Source organism: Ailuropoda melanoleuca, chromosome 14 (assembly GCF_002007445.2).
Source record: "Ailuropoda melanoleuca isolate Jingjing chromosome 14, ASM200744v2, whole genome shotgun sequence".
NCBI classification, from domain to species: domain Eukaryota; kingdom Metazoa; phylum Chordata; class Mammalia; order Carnivora; family Ursidae; genus Ailuropoda; species Ailuropoda melanoleuca.
Window position 1 is genome coordinate 71,888,084 of NC_048231.1, and position 6,000 is coordinate 71,894,083.

General features: G+C 43.9%; 1 long non-coding RNA gene across 1 annotated transcript in view; it reads left to right on the plus strand.

Moving 5' to 3' along the window:
* Positions 1-6,000, plus strand: part of LOC117796081 — a 45,733-nt gene that overhangs the window by 15,817 nt on the left and 23,916 nt on the right. The window lies entirely within an intron of this gene.

Here is a 6,000-nt window from a genome sequence, read left to right on the forward strand (position 1 = left end):
CCTCACCAGAGAAACAAAGCTGCACTGAAGAGAAACTAGTTCTTTCTGTCCAGGAATGAGGTCCTGTCCCAAAGAAAACACAAATAGAGTCAGGCCTGAGGTGCCTTCGCTGTGAACCAAGTAAACTCCAAATCAAATTCCTGTCCAGCTTCTAGAATCTTGAGAGCTATCAAGTAGAATTCAAAGAACACAGGTCAACAATTCTAGGTCAAAGGAGGCTTTTTAGATTCGAACAAAAGATCGTGTGTGTGTATGTGGTAGCTATATTAATTTCTCAAGGTTTGCCCAAGACTTCTCCTCCATGAGTTCCCAGTAGATTATTCTCATGCCTGATCCACAAATCTCTGCACATGGATTGTCTACCAGCAACCTGACCCATCTCGAGTAGAACCGAGCAGAACTGTTATTTTCAAATCCATATTCTTTACTCACCTAGATGATAAGTCCTCTGAGGACATGGCCTAGTATCTTTTCTTCGAGTGTCTCCTCACTGTAGCCAGCCCCAATGCACCCAACATGCCCAGCAAGGCAAAAGGCCCTTAGGATATGCCCACTTCAGAAAATAGAGAGTGCTTAAAACAAGGAAACAAACCTAAGAAGGAAATCTTGTGAAATATGTGCTAAACCATTGATGGTGTTTTCTTCTCCTTGAAGGTAAAGCTAACTTTGGGAGTTGCGGGGGAAGGTGGCCCATCTGGTTCTATGACATTTTTCTGGAAATACCATCAAAATGAAAGTGAGAAAAGTGCTACGAACTGAACAGTCATGATCCCCTCCTCACATCCGAAAGGAAGATTTTGAGAGTAATGAGCATAAATCAAGGCTGGGCTTGTCCTGCCTGCATTGAGGCAAAACAGGTTTTCCTTTAAAAAAACATCTGCCATAAGGAGATTTAAATCGGGTACTCCTGTTTTTAGAAGATCTCGATTTCCTTACAGGATGTCGGCTTTGATCACTAATCCCTGGAAAATGTCTTTAAGAGCTACTCCAATTGGCAGAAGTACCAGAGAGTAGGCGTGGGCAGGTGTGGGGAAAGAAGTGGGGGGAAAAACCCTCTTTCCCATGCTGATGTGTTATTTTAAAATAAAAAGACAACTCCCAGAGGCTCTTGGCTCTTAATGATCCCCTCTGTGGTTTTTCCAACAGGATGGTCCAGGGACACCTTTAGAAAACGTTACTTCTGTAGGTCAGCACTTTTGTGTCCGCCCCTCTCCCTGGCCAATGGCATTAATGTGCGTTTGTCAAGACTGAATTTCATTTGCCGCATAGTGGCTTAGAGAGGGCAGCACATCGTGTTGCATTTTCCTTGCCTCTCAAACTGGAGTTCCTGCTTCTCCCCAGCTTTGTGTTGTCAGCAAAACGTGGCGTTTACAATCGGTCTCTTGATCTGAGGTAATTACCTGCAGGAGAAATAGCGAGGGTAAGGACCTAACAAGAGAAGTCTTGTGTTGTTGCGCGGTGGGCTGCTGTCCTGAAAGTGTATCAGACTTGTCAAACTGGTTCAAATTAAATTGACACGGTGCTCTTCCAGGCATCACCACTTATTATACATCGTGGAGCCCTTTTGGGCAGTAAATGCCTTTCGAGTTAAAAAGGAATGTGCAAAGGAAACTCAGAGGAGCCAGCAACAAGGACAGCGAGGATCTCCAGGAGGACCCGTTAAAACTGGCTGTAAGAATGCGAAGGTTATGTTATGACTGAGCTCAGTTTTGCTCCTCTCTCAGCAATTTCCAGTTCCGTGCCACTGTGACAGAGGTGTCCCCAGGCCTTAGTCATGAGGCCTTGGAACCATTTTTTTCTGCCTCCTGGTCCATTTATTTATTTATTGTAACATTTATGAGCTCTGTCCAGGGAAACTGCTGGGTCCAGCAGCATCAGCCCCGGCCTGAAGGGAGACAGGGGAATTCTAATCCTACCCTTTCCCTGATGGGCTTGGTGACCTTGGCCAAGTCATTTAACCTCAACATGCTGGGGCCGCTGTTTTTAACTGAACGGGGACATGAATGAGCCCTGGATCACCTCGAAAGGGTGTCAGGAGGGATAACTAATTAATGATTGTAAAGCACTTTGCAAACAGAAAGTACTGTACAAAATGCTTAATATTAATAATAAAATGCATTCACTGCAAGCCTCTAGGCGTATGCTCAGAAATAACGACAGCAATTAAAGTAACATGCTAACAAAACTCATTAACCCCCAAACCTCCTTCCCACTGCACTTGGCTGCTAGAGCTTCAGGGCTTTCTTAAGACTGCCAGGTGGTGCAAAAAGGGGAAGGCTGCAGCGGGGGCCACGGCATCAGGCTCCCCCTCACTTTCTAGGCAAGTTAGCATGTCGCCTGTTAAGACAGCCAATAGTCCTGAAGCCCCATCTCCATTCAGCCTTTCCTGGCATTTCCCCATGTGAACCATTTCCTTCTAGCCATGCTCTGCCACCGACTGCCTATACCATTATGCGCCCTAGAGGGCGCTTCTTGCCTTTGTATGCTTCATTTCCTTCCCTACCTCGGCGACTTCTCTGCTAGACTTGAAAGCTGCCTGAGGGCAGGGTTTCTGTGGTATTCTAAAAGAAGACAGTGCAAAGGACATGCCCATAGATGGTCCATGGAATAAGGAGCAGACACTTTGTCCTCCCCAGGTGATGGAATGGACAAAGGGGCAGGGCGTTATTTGAAACAGGCTGCTCGTACTGGTTATCATGCCCCCAGCAAGTTGGCCACTACTGCTAAGAAACTCCTGAGGTCTGGCAGGAGGGAAAATTTAGGACCTTGCCAGATAGTGGAAGAGAGAAGACAGGGCTTTTCACTCAGTTGTTCAGAAAACGTATAGCTTTGAACTGGGGGAATAACGAAAGGTAAAATTGAGAAAGTCACTTTGGGAAAAGAGAGAAGGAATTAAAACAATATGCCTTGAGTAAGCAGAAGGCAAAGCTAGGCCTGAGGTTGGTCATAGCTAATAAGGGATAGAGGGTGGGAATCACATGCATGCCTGGAGACCTCAGAGTGTTGAGGGAGGACACTGAGGGCTATGTGCAGACAGGCTGGGCACCTTGCAAAAAAGAATTTATGTTTCTCTTTTCTCTAATTGGCAAAAATTCTCTCTCTCTTTACCTCCTTTCTCTTCCTCTTCAATAAGTTGCCATTTTACTTTTAATTTCTTTTTAACTTTTAAATTTCATACCTGACCATGTCTGGAGTGTTAGCTTATGTAAGAGTTTTTGTGTTGTAGTAGCATCTTTTATAGAATATAGAAGTGGTACATAAACCATATTCCTGGGGCTTTGTGAGTCAAAATTTAGTCTGATTCCACCTTGAGTACTGGATTGTAATACAGGTTTGCGATTTGGACCACTAGATCAATAGTCCAAATAGTTTTTATAAAAATTGACCACATACACTAAGAAATCCTTCTAAATTATAAATAAAAAATTATTTACCAATGTTACATAAAGCAACTAAGCCAAAAAAAAAAAGTCAGGCATTATTTTCAGTTTGATTTGTTTAAAATAGATTCCCTGGAGAGGAGCTTCTTAGTCAGTAATGAAGGGCCTTGCGTCTTAGGAGAAACAGCCAAGGAACTCCTGGGCAGGGACAGAGGTCAGGGACTGAAGGCTGAGGGTTGGGGAGGAAGAATTTTCTGTGAAAAGCCTGGAACCAGAGAGAGTACAGTGCCTCTGAGTGCAAGTGTCTGCTTATGGGAGAGAGGGAAGGAGGGAGAGGGAGATGTTCTCAGGAGCAGGGAGGAAGGAGCTAAGCACACACAAATGTGATGCTGAATGACACTGGTGTGTGGAGAGAAAGATGTAAAAGGAATCCAAAGGAGAAGATGAAGAGCAGCAAGAGCGTGGTCTGGAGATCTATCCCAGCAGAGGCCTGTTGTGAAGAATATTCTTGATTTTTGGCAGCCACTGCACAGATGATTCCCTCCTGTGGAGAGCTGGAGTGATTGTGGACAAGCAGTTTGGGAGATTACGGGTCTGGAGATGACTTGGGGGAAAAAATCCTAAAATTACAAGAAAAAAAGCCAAGAAATGATATTGAGGGAGCATGAGCCTCTATTTCAAGGCCAAATCAAAAACTCCCTGACTAGGAAATTGATATTCTGCCTCAAAGTCTCTTTGCTGAAGGTTGGGCATGGCTTACAGGGGGGGTGGCAGAAGAGGAGGCATCAGTGTGCATTTCAGGATTCAGCCATGCCAACAACTTATGGTGTGTCATTGAACAAGCTATCAGCCTGGTTTTCATCCGTAAAAAAAAGCATTTGAGTTAGACAGTCTGTAAAACCCTTTCCACTTCTGATAGCCAACGAGCTCCATGATGTAGAATGTCTGCCTTACACACTTACCCAGTGGGTAAGAAGCTGACTCAAGGTGTCCTTTCCATTTCCTCAAAGCTTCTACGAGTTTACTAAAGTGTGCAACTTGAGGGTTTCATTCTCATGGTGTACAGTTGTCCCCAGCCAAAATCCACCGGACAACTTCTGTGTGTCCAGTCCTTTGATAAGTACTACAGGATGACCTTGTCTCTGCTCTTGAGGTGCCTACAGTGCAGTCGGGGACTCACATAAACACAAGATAAATGACAAAAGGTAAGAGATGTCACTAGGCCCTTATGTTTCGTTGACAAATTAGAGCTATAGACTGAGAGTGCTCTGAGTTTAGTGGGGCAGGAGCTTTCTGTTGGGCTAAATGGCAAGGAAGAGGTGTGAGCCAGGCCTTGGAGAACAGATTCAAACAGTCCCTTCCTGCATCCTGATTCCTGCTGGGTGATAGGGAAACAACTGCACACACACACTTAGGAGATCCAAAGCTCTGACAAAGCAGGGCAGTTAATGAGCCTCTGTTGACCAGGTTGAGACAATGGAGATGAGAGATGTGAGGGGTTCAAATCCAGAAGCCAGCATTTTAGTGGGACACAGCCTGGGAAAACTCACCTGAAACTAAGCACTCAGAAGGTGGTAGATCAACCATTAAACCTGTGGTCAAGTTTTGGGTCCAAATCCTTTTTCTATTATTTACTAGAACTTGGAATTTGAAAAAGTCTCTTAACGCTGTTTGAGTTTGGTGTTAAACCTGAGAATTTTTCACTATATTTTAGTAGGCTGTAGTGACAAATAGCAAAATTAGAGGGGGAGTAGACAAGTCAGGAACTAGAAAGAAAATGCTGGGTACAGAGGGCACAATTGTCCCAAGCCAACGATAGTTTCTGGGTATTGAGCATAGATTATTGGTTTACTCCAACGTTTGGACTAAAGTTGGCCTTTCTGAAATGTTTCTTCACATTTGTACACTCCATTTTTTTAAATAAAAATTTTATTTATTTATTTGAGAGAGAGAGAGTAATAGTGTGACTGAGGGAGGGGGCAGAGGGAGAGAATCCCCAGCAGAATCTGAGTTAGCACAGAGCCTAACATGGGACTCCATCTCTCAATCCTGAGATCATGACCTGAGCCGAAATCAAGAGCTGGACACTCATCCAACTGAGCCACCCAGGCACCCCTGTGCACTTCATTTTTTTAACAAACACATTTCATCAGCAAATGTAACTATACTGCACGCAAGTGCTAAGCATAACAATGACCATATAATTTATGGCCCACACCAGGCAACTACTGAAAGTAAAAGATGTGCTACTAATAATTATATAGGTTAGCAGTTGAAAATCAAGCTTGTTTTGGGGAAGTTGGAGGTGTGATAAACTCATCCATAAGAAAACACTCCTTCCTCCCAAGAAAACATCAATTCTTCCTCTTTCCATATTAGGAAGCTTCATCCAGGGACCCTCGCTAGACACTGAGGATTTTGTTTAAATATATAAATGAGCAAACAAACAAAAAAAGCTACCTTTTTAGGGAAGAAAAAGTCCCTAGGAAACAGAAAAATGCTAAAGAAGCTCAAAAGGTTATTTTTTTTTTTTAAGATTTTATTTATTTATTTGACAGAGATAGAGACAGCCAGCGAGAGAGGGAACACAAGCAGGGGGAGTGGGAGAGGAAGAAGCAGG